Raw genomic sequence first — 16,390 nt, forward strand, 5'->3', positions numbered from 1 at the left:
ACCATTAATTTTTACATTAATCATTATTGGTTGGCTCTTTATTAGGGATGAATAGAGTCCGTACACTTCCTCCTCTGGTATATTGGATTGTATATCCAGAACTGCACTCGACTGGACACCAGCCTCCATGTGTCGCAGCATGCTTGCTCAGTTGTGGACACATGTGCTGGAGATGCCCCACTCTCGAACAGCCTTTACAAATATACAATCCAGGATAATTATGGACATGGTGAAGAGGAAGGGGCGTGTGGCTTACATTTTATGTGAAAACATAGGAGTTAATGAGAGGGAACATGAATACTAACAAGGAAACACTTGATGTGCAGTCAAATGATCCAGCCTCTCTCAGATAACAAGTATCCCATGAGTTTCACAATCAAATGAACTAACAGAGATCAGTGAAGCAGTGCACCAAGAAAAGTGGGAGATTTATATTGAGTTTGAAAACTTTCCACTGGCAGTGGACGAACCACCTCTTTCTCGCACAGCAGGGTTTTGTCCCCAGACGGGCATTAATCTGAAGCACAGGCCAGCGAGACCATCCCCCATATGTTAATGACCTCGTGCCGGGAATGAGGCTGTGGGCATGGATTGCGGCATTGTGAGGAATGGGTGAATATCTGGCTCGGCTTGAAAGGTGCCCCAATGAAGAAAGGCTGGACCTTGTGCGGAAAGCTCATGGTGATATCTGTTAGTTAATTTGCTTTTGAAGCTCATGGGACACTTGTTATCTGAGAGGGGCTGGAGCATTTGACTGCACCTCAAGAGGTCCCTGGTTTGTATCCATGTTCCCTCTCATGAACTCCTATCCTATCACAATAAATCTAACCTACACATACCTTCCTCTTCACCGTGTTCATAATTATCCTGGATTGATATCGCTTTCAAGGCGAACATTTTTCCCATTTTGCCTGTGTTGTGTGTTTGGCAGAGCTGTGTAATTAATCGCACTCCAATTCTGTTTCCCTGTTGATGGATCCCTTTCAGGAATTTCCTATTGAAAGTTACTATTGAATCTGCTTCCATCACACGTGCAGGCAGTGGATTCCAGATCACAAGAGCTCACTTTGTCAGCAAATGTTTTGTGATGTCGCCTCTTGTTCTTTTGTCAATCACCTTAAATTTGTGTCCTCTGGTTACTGATCCTTGTGCAACTGCAAACAATTTTATTTCCAATGTGAAAATCATTGATGATTTTGAAGAGCTGAAAATTCACACTGCATAAATGTTTTTGCCATTTTTGAAAGAAGGGCGAGGGACTTTTTAAAGCAACGATTAGCATGACTTTGTAATTCCTTGAATTCGGCCATTTTTTCATTTACCTTGTGGTTTTCTGCACTATGCAACATTGTATCATGAACACAAGCACCTTAGCCTGTGCCTGGGGGTATAGCTCAGTGGTAGAGCATTTGACTGCCGATCAAGCGGTCTCTAGTTTAAATCCAGATGCCCCCTCAGAATCATTCATGTTGCACTACTAATCATTCTGTGCTCCTCAGTGACCATAAGCACTATTCACCACAAGTGAATCCTTGTGGTGATGGAGGTCGATTGGATTTTTGGGTGATGGAGGCAGCGAGCAAGTGGTTGCAAACAGCAAGCTCCCACAAACTGCAGTGGGATTAATGAAAACACAATCTGCTTTGCTTGCTGGTTCAGCCCAGCTGACCTTCAATTAGTGCCGTGAGATCTTTTATGATCACCTGACAAGGCAGGCAAGGCCTCATTTTCACATATCATCTGAAAAATGGCCCCTGCAATAGGCAGCACTTCCGTCTGTATGAAACTGAAGTCTTAGCCTGGGTTGGGTGCTCACATCTTTAGAGTGGGTGAGCTTGAACCCACAAACTTTTGACTCAGTACTGTGAGTGCTACCACTGAGCCTGAGTGGATGAATAGAGCAAGCAGACTAGGGACGCATTGTCAGAGCGAAGCAGTGCACCAAGAAAAGTGGGAGATTTATATTGAGTTTGAAAACTTTCCACTGGCAGTGGACGAACCATCTCTTTCTCGCACAGCAGGGTTTTGTCCCCAGACGGGCATTAATCTGAAGCACAGGCCAGCGAGACCTTCCCCCATATGTTAATGACCTTGTGCCGGGAATGAGGCTGTGGGCATGGAGTGCGGCATTGTGAGGATTGGGTGAATATCTGGCTCGGCTTGAAAGGTACCCCAATGAAGAAAGGCTGGACCTTGTGCGGAAAGCTCATGGTGATATCTGTTAGTTAATTTGCACTGAAGCTCATGGGACACTTGTTATCTGAGAGGGGCTGGAGCATTTGACTGCACCTCAAGAGGTCCCTGGTTTGTATCCATGTTCCCTCTCATGAACTCCTATCCTATCACAATAAATCTAACCTACACATACCTTCCTCTTCACCGTGTCCATAATTATCCTGGATTGATATCGCTTTCAAGGCGAACATTTTTCCCATTTTGCCTGTGTTGTGTGTTTGGCAGAGCTGTGTAATTAATCGCACTCCCCTTCTGTTTCCCTGTTGATGGATCCCTTTCAGGAATTTCCTATTGAAAGTTACTATTGAATCTGCTTCCATCACACGTGCAGGCAGTGGATTCCAGATCACAAGAGCTCAATTTGTCAGCAAATGTTTTGTGATGTCGCCTCTTGTTCTTTTGTCAATCACCTTAAATTTGTGTCCTCTGGGTACTGATCCTTGTGCAACTGCAAACAATTTTATTTCCAATGTGAAAATCATTGATGATTTTGAAGAGCTGAAAATTCACACTGCATAAATGTTTTTGCCATTTTTGAAAGAAAGTCGAGCGACTTTTTAAAGCAACGATTAGCATGACTTTGTAATTCCTTGAATTCGGCCATTTTTTCATTTACCTTGTGGTTTTCTGCACTATGCAACATTGTATGATGAACACAAGCACATTAGCCTGTGCCTGGGGGTATAGCTCAGTGGTAGAGCATTTGACTGCAGATCAAGAGGTCCCTGGTTCAAATCCAGATGCCCCCTCAGAGTCATTCATGTTGCACAACCAATCATTCTGTGCTCCTCAGTGACCATAAGCACTATTCATCACAAGTGGTGATGGAGGTCGATTGGATTTTTGGTGATGGAGGCAACGAGCAAGTGGTTGCAAACAGCAAGCTCCCACAAACTGCAGTGGGATTAATGAAAACACAATCTGCTTTGCTTGCTGGTTCAGCCCAGGACATCTCAGCTGACCTTCAATTAGTGCCGTGAGATCTTTTATGATCACCTGACAAGGCAGGCAAGGCCTCATTTTCACATATCATCTGAAAAATGGCCCCTGCAATAGGCAGCACTTCCGTCTGTATGAAACTGAAGTCTTAGCCTGGGTTGGGTGCTCACGTCTTTAGAGTGGGTGAGCTTGAACCCACAAACTTTTGACTCAGTACTGTGAGTGCTACCACTGAGCCTCAGTGGATGAATAGAGCAAGCAGAGTAGGGAAGCATTGTCAGAGCGAAGCAGTGCACCAAGAAAAGTGGGAGATTTATATTGAGTTTGAAAACTTTCCACTGGCAGTGGACGAACCATCTCTTTCTCGCACAGCAGGGTTTTGTCCCCAGACGGGCATTAATCTGAAGCACAGGCCAGCGAGACCTTCCCCCATATGTTAATGACCTTGTGCCGGGAATGAGGCTGTGGGCATGGAGTGCGGCATTGTGAGGATTGGGTGAATATCTGGCTCGGCTTGAAAGGTGCCCCAATGAAGAAAGGCTGGACCTTGTGCGGAAAGCTTTTGGTGATATCTGTTAGTTAATTTGCATTGAAGCTCATGGGACACTTGTTATCTGAGAGGGGCTGGAGCATTTGACTGCACCTCAAGAGGTCCTTGGTTTGTATCCATGTTCCCTCTCATGAACTCCTATCCTATCACAATAAATCTAACCTACACATACCTTCCTCTTCACCGTGTCCATAATTATCCTGGATTGATATCGCTTTCAAGGCGAACATTTTTCCCATTTTGCCTGTGTTGTGTGTTTGGCAGAGCTGTGTAATTAATCGCACTCCCCTTCTGTTTCCCTGTTGATGGATCCCTTTCAGGAATTTCCTATTGAAAGTTACTATTGAATCTGCTTCCATCACACGTGCAGGCAGTGGATTCCAGATCACAAGAGCTCAATTTGTCAGCAAATGTTTTGTGATGTCGCCTCTTGTTCTTTTGTCAATCACCTTAAATTTGTGTCCTCTGGTTACTGATCCTTGTGCAACTGCAAACAATTTTATTTCCAATGTGAAAATCATTGATGATTTTGAAGAGCTGAAAATTCACACTGCATAAATGTTTTTGCCATTTTTGAAAGAAAGTCGAGCGACTTTTTAAAGCAACGATTAGCATGACTTTGTAATTCCTTGAATTCGGCCATTTTTTCATTTACCTTGTGGTTTTCTGCACTATGCAACATTGTATGATGAACACAAGCACATTAGCCTGTGCCTGGGGGTATAGCTCAGTGGTAGAGCATTTGACTGCAGATCAAGAGGTCCCTGGTTCAAATCCAGATGCCCCCTCAGAGTCATTCATGTTGCACATTCAATCATTCTGTGCACCTCAGTGACCATAAGCACTACTCACCACAAGTGGTGATGGAGGTCGATTGGATTTTTGGTGATGGAGGCAACGAGCAAGTGGTTGCAAACAGCAAGCTCCCACAAACTGCAGTGGGATTAATGAAAACACAATCTGCTTTGCTTGCTGGTTCAGCCCAGGACATCTCAGCTGACCTTCAATTAGTGCCGTGAGATCTTTTATGATCACCTGACAAGGCAGGCAAGGCCTCATTTTCACATATCATCTGACAAATGGCCCCTGCAATAGGCAGCACTTCCGTCTGTATGAAACTGAAGTCTTAGCCTGGGTTGGGTGCTCACGTCTTTAGAGTGGGTGAGCTTGAACCCACAAACTTTTGACTCAGTACTGTGAGTGCTACCACTGAGCCTCAGTGGATGAATAGAGCAAGCAGAGTAGGGAAGCATTGTCAGAGCGAAGCAGTGCACCAAGAAAAGTGGGAGATTTATATTGAGTTTGAAAACATTCCACTAGCAGTGGACGAACCATCTCTTTCTCGCACAGCAGGGTTTTGTCCCCAGACGGGCATTAATCTGAAGCACAGGCCAGCGAGACCTTCCCCCATATGTTAATGACCTTGTGCCGGGAATGAGGCTGTGGGCATGGAGTGCGGCATTGTGAGGATTGGGTGAATATCTGGCTCGGCTTGAAAGGTGCCCCAATGAAGAAAGGCTGGACCTTGTGCGGAAAGCTCATGGTGATATCTGTTAGTTAATTTGCATTGAAGCTCATGGGACACTTGTTATCTGAGAGGGGCTGGAGCATTTGACTGCACCTCAAGAGGTCCCTGGTTTGTATCCATGTTCCCTCTCATGAACTCCTATCCTATCACAATAAATCTAACCTACACATACCTTCCTCTTCACCGTGTCCATAATTATCCTGGATTGATATCGCTTTCAAGGCGAACATTTTTCCCATTTTGCCTGTGTTGTGTGTTTGGCAGAGCTGTGTAATTAATCGCACTCCCCTTCTGTTTCCCTGTTGATGGATCCCTTTCAGGAATTTCCTATTGAAAGTTACTATTGAATCTGCTTCCATCACACGTGCAGGCAGTGGATTCCAGATCACAAGAGCTCAATTTGTCAGCAAATGTTTTGTGATGTCGCCTCTTGTTCTTTTGTCAATCACCTTAAATTTGTGTCCTCTGGTTACTGATCCTTGTGCAACTGCAAACAATTTTATTTCCAATGTGAAAATCATTGATGATTTTGAAGAGCTGAAAATTCACACTGCATAAATGTTTTTGCCATTTTTGAAAGAAAGTCGAGCGACTTTTTAAAGCAACGATTAGCATGACTTTGTAATTCCTTGAATTCGGCCATTTTTTCATTTACCTTGTGGTTTTCTGCACTATGCAACATTGTATGATGAACACAAGCACATTAGCCTGTGCCTGGGGGTATAGCTCAGTGGTAGAGCATTTGACTGCAGATCAAGAGGTCCCTGGTTCAAATCCAGATGCCCCCTCAGAGTCATTCATGTTGCACATTCAATCATTCTGTGCACCTCAGTGACCATAAGCACTATTCATCACAAGTGGTGATGGAGGTCGATTGGATTTTTGGTGATGGAGGCAACGAGCAAGTGGTTGCAAACAGCAAGCTCCCACAAACTGCAGTGGGATTAATGAAAACACAATCTGCTTTGCTTGCTGGTTCAGCCCAGGACATCTCAGCTGACCTTCAATTAGTGCCGTGAGATCTTTTATGATCACCTGACAAGGCAGGCAAGGCCTCATTTTCACATATCATCTGAAAAATGGCCCCTGCAATAGGCAGCACTTCCGTCTGTATGAAACTGAAGTCTTAGCCTGGGTTGGGTGCTCACGTCTTTAGAGTGGGTGAGCTTGAACCCACAAACTTTTGACTCAGTACTGTGAGTGCTACCACTGAGCCTCAGTGGATGAATAGAGCAAGCAGAGTAGGGAAGCATTGTCAGAGCGAAGCAGTGCACCAAGAAAAGTGGGAGATTTATATTGAGTTTGAAAACTTTCCACTGGCAGTGGACGAACCATCTCTTTCTCGCACAGCAGGGTTTTGTCCCCAGACGGGCATTAATCTGAAGCACAGGCCAGCGAGACCTTCCCCCATATGTTAATGACCTTGTGCCGGGAATGAGGCTGTGGGCATGGAGTGCGGCATTGTGAGGATTGGGTGAATATCTGGCTCGGCTTGAAAGGTGCCCCAATGAAGAAAGGCTGGACCTTGTGCGGAAAGCTTTTGGTGATATCTGTTAGTTAATTTGCATTGAAGCTCATGGGACACTTGTTATCTGAGAGGGGCTGGAGCATTTGACTGCACCTCAAGAGGTCCTTGGTTTGTATCCATGTTCCCTCTCATGAACTCCTATCCTATCACAATAAATCTAACCTACACATACCTTCCTCTTCACCGTGTCCATAATTATCCTGGATTGATATCGCTTTCAAGGCGAACATTTTTCCCATTTTGCCTGTGTTGTGTGTTTGGCAGAGCTGTGTAATTAATCGCACTCCCCTTCTGTTTCCCTGTTGATGGATCCCTTTCAGGAATTTCCTATTGAAAGTTACTATTGAATCTGCTTCCATCACACGTGCAGGCAGTGGATTCCAGATCACAAGAGCTCAATTTGTCAGCAAATGTTTTGTGATGTCGCCTCTTGTTCTTTTGTCAATCACCTTAAATTTGTGTCCTCTGGTTACTGATCCTTGTGCAACTGCAAACAATTTTATTTCCAATGTGAAAATCATTGATGATTTTGAAGAGCTGAAAATTCACACTGCATAAATGTTTTTGCCATTTTTGAAAGAAAGTCGAGCGACTTTTTAAAGCAACGATTAGCATGACTTTGTAATTCCTTGAATTCGGCCATTTTTTCATTTACCTTGTGGTTTTCTGCACTATGCAACATTGTATGATGAACACAAGCACATTAGCCTGTGCCTGGGGGTATAGCTCAGTGGTAGAGCATTTGACTGCAGATCAAGAGGTCCCTGGTTCAAATCCAGATGCCCCCTCAGAGTCATTCATGTTGCACATTCAATCATTCTGTGCACCTCAGTGACCATAAGCACTACTCACCACAAGTGGTGATGGAGGTCGATTGGATTTTTGGTGATGGAGGCAACGAGCAAGTGGTTGCAAACAGCAAGCTCCCACAAACTGCAGTGGGATTAATGAAAACACAATCTGCTTTGCTTGCTGGTTCAGCCCAGGACATCTCAGCTGACCTTCAATTAGTGCCGTGAGATCTTTTATGATCACCTGACAAGGCAGGCAAGGCCTCATTTTCACATATCATCTGACAAATGGCCCCTGCAATAGGCAGCACTTCCGTCTGTATGAAACTGAAGTCTTAGCCTGGGTTGGGTGCTCACGTCTTTAGAGTGGGTGAGCTTGAACCCACAAACTTTTGACTCAGTACTGTGAGTGCTACCACTGAGCCTCAGTGGATGAATAGAGCAAGCAGAGTAGGGAAGCATTGTCAGAGCGAAGCAGTGCACCAAGAAAAGTGGGAGATTTATATTGAGTTTGAAAACATTCCACTAGCAGTGGACGAACCATCTCTTTCTCGCACAGCAGGGTTTTGTCCCCAGACGGGCATTAATCTGAAGCACAGGCCAGCGAGACCTTCCCCCATATGTTAATGACCTTGTGCCGGGAATGAGGCTGTGGGCATGGAGTGCGGCATTGTGAGGATTGGGTGAATATCTGGCTCGGCTTGAAAGGTGCCCCAATGAAGAAAGGCTGGACCTTGTGCGGAAAGCTCATGGTGATATCTGTTAGTTAATTTGCATTGAAGCTCATGGGACACTTGTTATCTGAGAGGGGCTGGAGCATTTGACTGCACCTCAAGAGGTCCCTGGTTTGTATCCATGTTCCCTCTCATGAACTCCTATCCTATCACAATAAATCTAACCTACACATACCTTCCTCTTCACCGTGTCCATAATTATCCTGGATTGATATCGCTTTCAAGGCGAACATTTTTCCCATTTTGCCTGTGTTGTGTGTTTGGCAGAGCTGTGTAATTAATCGCACTCCCCTTCTGTTTCCCTGTTGATGGATCCCTTTCAGGAATTTCCTATTGAAAGTTACTATTGAATCTGCTTCCATCACACGTGCAGGCAGTGGATTCCAGATCACAAGAGCTCAATTTGTCAGCAAATGTTTTGTGATGTCGCCTCTTGTTCTTTTGTCAATCACCTTAAATTTGTGTCCTCTGGTTACTGATCCTTGTGCAACTGCAAACAATTTTATTTCCAATGTGAAAATCATTGATGATTTTGAAGAGCTGAAAATTCACACTGCATAAATGTTTTTGCCATTTTTGAAAGAAAGTCGAGCGACTTTTTAAAGCAACGATTAGCATGACTTTGTAATTCCTTGAATTCGGCCATTTTTTCATTTACCTTGTGGTTTTCTGCACTATGCAACATTGTATGATGAACACAAGCACATTAGCCTGTGCCTGGGGGTATAGCTCAGTGGTAGAGCATTTGACTGCAGATCAAGAGGTCCCTGGTTCAAATCCAGATGCCCCCTCAGAGTCATTCATGTTGCACATTCAATCATTCTGTGCACCTCAGTGACCATAAGCACTACTCACCACAAGTGGTGATGGAGGTCGATTGGATTTTTGGTGATGGAGGCAACGAGCAAGTGGTTGCAAACAGCAAGCTCCCACAAACTGCAGTGGGATTAATGAAAACACAATCTGCTTTGCTTGCTGGTTCAGCCCAGGACATCTCAGCTGACCTTCAATTAGTGCCGTGAGATCTTTTATGATCACCTGACAAGGCAGGCAAGGCCTCATTTTCACATATCATCTGACAAATGGCCCCTGCAATAGGCAGCACTTCCGTCTGTATGAAACTGAAGTCTTAGCCTGGGTTGGGTGCTCACGTCTTTAGAGTGGGTGAGCTTGAACCCACAAACTTTTGACTCAGTACTGTGAGTGCTACCACTGAGCCTCAGTGGATGAATAGAGCAAGCAGAGTAGGGAAGCATTGTCAGAGCGAAGCAGTGCACCAAGAAAAGTGGGAGATTTATATTGAGTTTGAAAACATTCCACTAGCAGTGGACGAACCATCTCTTTCTCGCACAGCAGGGTTTTGTCCCCAGACGGGCATTAATCTGAAGCACAGGCCAGCGAGACCTTCCCCCATATGTTAATGACCTTGTGCCGGGAATGAGGCTGTGGGCATGGAGTGCGGCATTGTGAGGATTGGGTGAATATCTGGCTCGGCTTGAAAGGTGCCCCAATGAAGAAAGGCTGGACCTTGTGCGGAAAGCTCATGGTGATATCTGTTAGTTAATTTGCATTGAAGCTCATGGGACACTTGTTATCTGAGAGGGGCTGGAGCATTTGACTGCACCTCAAGAGGTCCCTGGTTTGTATCCATGTTCCCTCTCATGAACTCCTATCCTATCACAATAAATCTAACCTACACATACCTTCCTCTTCACCGTGTCCATAATTATCCTGGATTGATATCGCTTTCAAGGCGAACATTTTTCCCATTTTGCCTGTGTTGTGTGTTTGGCAGAGCTGTGTAATTAATCGCACTCCCCTTCTGTTTCCCTGTTGATGGATCCCTTTCAGGAATTTCCTATTGAAAGTTACTATTGAATCTGCTTCCATCACACGTGCAGGCAGTGGATTCCAGATCACAAGAGCTCAATTTGTCAGCAAATGTTTTGTGATGTCGCCTCTTGTTCTTTTGTCAATCACCTTAAATTTGTGTCCTCTGGTTACTGATCCTTGTGCAACTGCAAACAATTTTATTTCCAATGTGAAAATCATTGATGATTTTGAAGAGCTGAAAATTCACACTGCATAAATGTTTTTGCCATTTTTGAAAGAAAGTCGAGCGACTTTTTAAAGCAACGATTAGCATGACTTTGTAATTCCTTGAATTCGGCCATTTTTTCATTTACCTTGTGGTTTTCTGCACTATGCAACATTGTATGATGAACACAAGCACATTAGCCTGTGCCTGGGGGTATAGCTCAGTAGTAGAGCATTTGACTGCAGATCAAGAGGTCCCTGGTTCAAATCCAGATGCCCCCTCAGAGTCATTCATGTTGCACAACCAATGATTCTGTGCTCCTCAGTGACCATAAGCACTATTCACCACAAGTGGTGATGGAGGTCGATTGGATTTTTGGTGATGGAGGCAACGAGCAAGTGGTTGCAAACAGCAAGCTCCCACAAACTGCAGTGGGATTAATGAAAACACAATCTGCTTTGCTTGCTGGTTCAGCCCAGGACATCTCAGCTGACCTTCAATTAGTGCCGTGAGATCTTTTATGATCACCTGACAAGGCAGGCAAGGCCTCATTTTCACATATCATCTGAAAAATGGCCCCTGCAATAGGCAGCACTTCCGTCTGTATGAAACTGAAGTCTTAGCCTGGGTTGGGTGCTCACGTCTTTAGAGTGGGTGAGCTTGAACCCACAAACTTTTGACTCAGTACTGTGAGTGCTACCACTGAGCCTCAGTGGATGAATAGAGCAAGCAGACTAGGGAAGCATTGTCAGAGCGAAGCAGTGCACCAAGAAAAGTGGGAGATTTATATTGAGTTTGAAAACTTTCCACTGGCAGTGGACGAACCATCTCTTTCTCGCACAGCAGGGTTTTGTCCCCAGACGGGCATTAATCTGAAGCACAGGCCAGCGAGACCTTCCCCCATATGTTAATGACCTTGTGCCGGGAATGAGGCTGTGGGCATGGAGTGCGGCATTGTGAGGATTGGGTGAATATCTGGCTCGGCTTGAAAGGTACCCCAATGAAGAAAGGCTGGACCTTGTGCGGAAAGCTCATGGTGATATCTGTTAGTTAATTTGCACTGAAGCTCATGGGACACTTGTTATCTGAGAGGGGCTGGAGCATTTGACTGCACCTCAAGAGGTCCCTGGTTTGTATCCATGTTCCCTCTCATGAACTCCTATCCTATCACAATAAATCTAACCTACACATACCTTCCTCTTCACCGTGTCCATAATTATCCTGGATTGATATCGCTTTCAAGGCGAACATTTTTCCCATTTTGCCTGTGTTGTGTGTTTGGCAGAGCTGTGTAATTAATCGCACTCCCCTTCTGTTTCCCTGTTGATGGATCCCTTTCAGGAATTTCCTATTGAAAGTTACTATTGAATCTGCTTCCATCACACGTGCAGGCAGTGGATTCCAGATCACAAGAGCTCAATTTGTCAGCAAATGTTTTGTGATGTCGCCTCTTGTTCTTTTGTCAATCACCTTAAATTTGTGTCCTCTGGGTACTGATCCTTGTGCAACTGCAAACAATTTTATTTCCAATGTGAAAATCATTGATGATTTTGAAGAGCTGAAAATTCACACTGCATAAATGTTTTTGCCATTTTTGAAAGAAAGTCGAGCGACTTTTTAAAGCAACGATTAGCATGACTTTGTAATTCCTTGAATTCGGCCATTTTTTCATTTACCTTGTGGTTTTCTGCACTATGCAACATTGTATGATGAACACAAGCACATCAGCCTGTGCCTGGGGGTATAGCTCAGTGGTAGAGCATTTGACTGCAGATCAAGAGGTCCCTGGTTCAAATCCAGATGCCCCCTCAGAGTCATTCATGTTGCACAACCAATCATTCTGTGCTCCTCAGTGACCATAAGCACTATTCATCACAAGTGGTGATGGAGGTCGATTGGATTTTTGGTGATGGAGGCAACGAGCAAGTGGTTGCAAACAGCAAGCTCCCACAAACTGCAGTGGGATTAATGAAAACACAATCTGCTTTGCTTGCTGGTTCAGCCCAGGACATCTCAGCTGACTTTCAATTAGTGCCGTGAGATCTTTTATGATCACCTGACAAGGCAGGCAAGGCCTCATTTTCACATATCATCTGAAAAATGGCCCCTGCAATAGGCAGCACTTCCGTCTGTATGAAACTGAAGTCTTAGCCTGGGTTGGGTGCTCACGTCTTTAGAGTGGGTGAGCTTGAACCCACAAACTTTTGACTCAGTACTGTGAGTGCTACCACTGAGCCTCAGTGGATGAATAGAGCAAGCAGACTAGGGAAGCATTGTCAGAGCGAAGCAGTGCACCAAGAAAAGTGGGAGATTTATATTGAGTTTGAAAACTTTCCACTGGCAGTGGACGAACCATCTCTTTCTCGCACAGCAGGGTTTTGTCCCCAGACGGACATTAATCTGAAGCACAGGCCAGCGAGACCTTCCCCCATATGTTAATGACCTTGTGCCGGGAATGAGGCTGTGGGCATGGAGTGCGGCATTGTGAGGATTGGGTGAATATCTGGCTCGGCTTGAAAGGTGCCCCAATGAAGAAAGGCTGGACCTTGTGCGGAAAGCTTTTGGTGATATCTGTTAGTTAATTTGCATTGAAGCTCATGGGACACTTGTTATCTGAGAGGGGCTGGAGCATTTGACTGCACCTCAAGAGGTCCTTGGTTTGTATCCATGTTCCCTCTCATGAACTCCTATCCTATCACAATAAATCTAACCTACACATACCTTCCTCTTCACCGTGTCCATAATTATCCTGGATTGATATCGCTTTCAAGGCGAACATTTTTCCCATTTTGCCTGTGTTGTGTGTTTGGCAGAGCTGTGTAATTAATCGCACTCCCCTTCTGTTTCCCTGTTGATGGATCCCTTTCAGGAATTTCCTATTGAAAGTTACTATTGAATCTGCTTCCATCACACGTGCAGGCAGTGGATTCCAGATCACAAGAGCTCAATTTGTCAGCAAATGTTTTGTGATGTCGCCTCTTGTTCTTTTGTCAATCACCTTAAATTTGTGTCCTCTGGTTACTGATCCTTGTGCAACTGCAAACAATTTTATTTCCAATGTGAAAATCATTGATGATTTTGAAGAGCTGAAAATTCACACTGCATAAATGTTTTTGCCATTTTTGAAAGAAAGTCGAGCGACTTTTTAAAGCAACGATTAGCATGACTTTGTAATTCCTTGAATTCGGCCATTTTTTCATTTACCTTGTGGTTTTCTGCACTATGCAACATTGTATGATGAACACAAGCACATTAGCCTGTGCCTGGGGGTATAGCTCAGTGGTAGAGCATTTGACTGCAGATCAAGAGGTCCCTGGTTCAAATCCAGATGCCCCCTCAGACTCATTCATGTTGCACAACCAATGATTCTGTGCTCCTCAGTGACCATAAGCACTATTCACCACAAGTGGTGATGGAGGTCGATTGGATTTTTGGTGATGGAGGCAACGAGCAAGTGGTTGCAAACAGCAAGCTCCCACAAACTGCAGTGGGATTAATGAAAACACAATCTGCTTTGCTTGCTGGTTCAGCCCAGGACATCTCAGCTGACCTTCAATTAGTGCCGTGAGATCTTTTATGATCACCTGACAAGGCAGGCAAGGCCTCATTTTCACATATCATCTGAAAAATGGCCCCTGCAATAGGCAGCACTTCCGTCTGTATGAAACTGAAGTCTTAGCCTGGGTTGGGTGCTCACGTCTTTAGAGTGGGTGAGCTTGAACCCACAAACTTTTGACTCAGTACTGTGAGTGCTACCACTGAGCCTCAGTGGATGAATAGAGCAAGCAGACTAGGGAAGCATTGTCAGAGCGAAGCAGTGCACCAAGAAAAGTGGGAGATTTATATTGAGTTTGAAAACTTTCCACTGGCAGTGGACGAACCATCTCTTTCTCGCACAGCAGGGTTTTGTCCCCAGACGGGCATTAATCTGAAGCACAGGCCAGCGAGACCTTCCCCCATATGTTAATGACCTTGTGCCGGGAATGAGGCTGTGGGCATGGAGTGCGGCATTGTGAGGATTGGGTGAATATCTGGCTCGGCTTGAAAGGTACCCCAATGAAGAAAGGCTGGACCTTGTGCGGAAAGCTCATGGTGATATCTGTTAGTTAATTTGCACTGAAGCTCATGGGACACTTGTTATCTGAGAGGGGCTGGAGCATTTGACTGCACCTCAAGAGGTCCCTGGTTTGTATCCATGTTCCCTCTCATGAACTCCTATCCTATCACAATAAATCTAACCTACACATACCTTCCTCTTCACCGTGTCCATAATTATCCTGGATTGATATCGCTTTCAAGGCGAACATTTTTCCCATTTTGCCTGTGTTGTGTGTTTGGCAGAGCTGTGTAATTAATCGCACTCCCCTTCTGTTTCCCTGTTGATGGATCCCTTTCAGGAATTTCCTATTGAAAGTTACTATTGAATCTGCTTCCATCACACGTGCAGGCAGTGGATTCCAGATCACAAGAGCTCAATTTGTCAGCAAATGTTTTGTGATGTCGCCTCTTGTTCTTTTGTCAATCACCTTAAATTTGTGTCCTCTGGGTACTGATCCTTGTGCAACTGCAAACAATTTTATTTCCAATGTGAAAATCATTGATGATTTTGAAGAGCTGAAAATTCACACTGCATAAATGTTTTTGCCATTTTTGAAAGAAAGTCGAGCGACTTTTTAAAGCAACGATTAGCATGACTTTGTAATTCCTTGAATTCGGCCATTTTTTCATTTACCTTGTGGTTTTCTGCACTATGCAACATTGTATGATGAACACAAGCACATTAGCCTGTGCCTGGGGGTATAGCTCAGTGGTAGAGCATTTGACTGCAGATCAAGAGGTCCCTGGTTCAAATCCAGATGCCCCCTCAGAGTCATTCATGTTGCACAACCAATCATTCTGTGCTCCTCAGTGACCATAAGCACTATTCATCACAAGTGGTGATGGAGGTCGATTGGATTTTTGGTGATGGAGGCAACGAGCAAGTGGTTGCAAACAGCAAGCTCCCACAAACTGCAGTGGGATTAATGAAAACACAATCTGCTTTGCTTGCTGGTTCAGCCCAGGACATCTCAGCTGACCTTCAATTAGTGCCGTGAGATCTTTTATGATCACCTGACAAGGCAGGCAAGGCCTCATTTTCACATATCATCTGAAAAATGGCCCCTGCAATAGGCAGCACTTCCGTCTGTATGAAACTGAAGTCTTAGCCTGGGTTGGGTGCTCACGTCTTTAGAGTGGGTGAGCTTGAACCCACAAACTTTTGACTCAGTACTGTGAGTGCTACCACTGAGCCTCAGTGGATGAATAGAGCAAGCAGACTAGGGAAGCATTGTCAGAGCGAAGCAGTGCACCAAGAAAAGTGGGAGATTTATATTGAGTTTGAAAACTTTCCACTGGCAGTGGACGAACCATCTCTTTCTCGCACAGCAGGGTTTTGTCCCCAGACGGACATTAATCTGAAGCACAGGCCAGCGAGACCTTCCCCCATATGTTAATGACCTTGTGCCGGGAATGAGGCTGTGGGCATGGAGTGCGGCATTGTGAGGATTGGGTGAATATCTGGCTCGGCTTGAAAGGTGCCCCAATGAAGAAAGGCTGGACCTTGTGCGGAAAGCTTTTGGTGATATCTGTTAGTTAATTTGCATTGAAGCTCATGGGACACTTGTTATCTGAGAGGGGCTGGAGCATTTGACTGCACCTCAAGAGGTCCCTGGTTTGTATCCATGTTCCCTCTCATGAACTCCTATCCTATCACAATAAATCTAACCTACACATACCTTCCTCTTCACCGTGTCCATAATTATCCTGGATTGATATCGCTTTCAAGGCGAACATTTTTCCCATTTTGCCTGTGTTGTGTGTTTGGCAGAGCTGTGTAATTAATCGCACTCCCCTTCTGTTTCCCTGTTGATGGATCCCTTTCAGGAATTTCCTATTGAAAGTTACTATTGAATCTGCTTCCATCACACGTGCAGGCAGTGGATTCCAGATCACAAGAGCTCAATTTGTCAGCAAATGTTTTGTGATGTCGCCTCTTGTTCTTTTGT

General features: G+C 44.8%; 10 non-coding genes across 10 annotated transcripts; all 10 read left to right on the plus strand.

The window, feature by feature from the left end:
• The first annotated feature begins 1,383 nt into the window (after positions 1 to 1,383).
• trnag-gcc (transfer RNA glycine (anticodon GCC)) lies at positions 1,384 to 1,455 on the plus strand. The gene has a single exon. It is a non-coding gene; the product is annotated as a tRNA-Gly (tRNA).
• Positions 1,456 to 2,912: 1,457 nt separating this feature from the next.
• On the plus strand, positions 2,913 to 2,984 carry trnac-gca (transfer RNA cysteine (anticodon GCA)). Its single transcript has one exon. It is a non-coding gene; the product is annotated as a tRNA-Cys (tRNA).
• A 1,456-nt stretch (positions 2,985 to 4,440) lies between these two features.
• Positions 4,441 to 4,512, plus strand: trnac-gca (transfer RNA cysteine (anticodon GCA)). Its single transcript has one exon. It is a non-coding gene; the product is annotated as a tRNA-Cys (tRNA).
• A 1,456-nt stretch (positions 4,513 to 5,968) lies between these two features.
• Positions 5,969 to 6,040, plus strand: trnac-gca (transfer RNA cysteine (anticodon GCA)). The gene has a single exon. It is a non-coding gene; the product is annotated as a tRNA-Cys (tRNA).
• A 1,456-nt stretch (positions 6,041 to 7,496) lies between these two features.
• Positions 7,497 to 7,568, plus strand: trnac-gca (transfer RNA cysteine (anticodon GCA)). The gene has a single exon. It is a non-coding gene; the product is annotated as a tRNA-Cys (tRNA).
• A 1,456-nt stretch (positions 7,569 to 9,024) lies between these two features.
• trnac-gca (transfer RNA cysteine (anticodon GCA)) lies at positions 9,025 to 9,096 on the plus strand. The gene has a single exon. It is a non-coding gene; the product is annotated as a tRNA-Cys (tRNA).
• A 1,456-nt stretch (positions 9,097 to 10,552) lies between these two features.
• Positions 10,553 to 10,624, plus strand: trnac-gca (transfer RNA cysteine (anticodon GCA)). Its single transcript has one exon. It is a non-coding gene; the product is annotated as a tRNA-Cys (tRNA).
• Positions 10,625 to 12,080: 1,456 nt separating this feature from the next.
• trnac-gca (transfer RNA cysteine (anticodon GCA)) lies at positions 12,081 to 12,152 on the plus strand. Its single transcript has one exon. It is a non-coding gene; the product is annotated as a tRNA-Cys (tRNA).
• Positions 12,153 to 13,608: 1,456 nt separating this feature from the next.
• Positions 13,609 to 13,680, plus strand: trnac-gca (transfer RNA cysteine (anticodon GCA)). Its single transcript has one exon. It is a non-coding gene; the product is annotated as a tRNA-Cys (tRNA).
• Positions 13,681 to 15,136: 1,456 nt separating this feature from the next.
• On the plus strand, positions 15,137 to 15,208 carry trnac-gca (transfer RNA cysteine (anticodon GCA)). Its single transcript has one exon. It is a non-coding gene; the product is annotated as a tRNA-Cys (tRNA).
• Positions 15,209 to 16,390: the final 1,182 nt, after the last annotated feature.

The sequence above is a fragment of the Pristiophorus japonicus genome, chromosome 21 (genome assembly GCF_044704955.1).
Source record: "Pristiophorus japonicus isolate sPriJap1 chromosome 21, sPriJap1.hap1, whole genome shotgun sequence".
Lineage (NCBI taxonomy): Eukaryota > Metazoa > Chordata > Chondrichthyes > Pristiophoridae > Pristiophorus > Pristiophorus japonicus.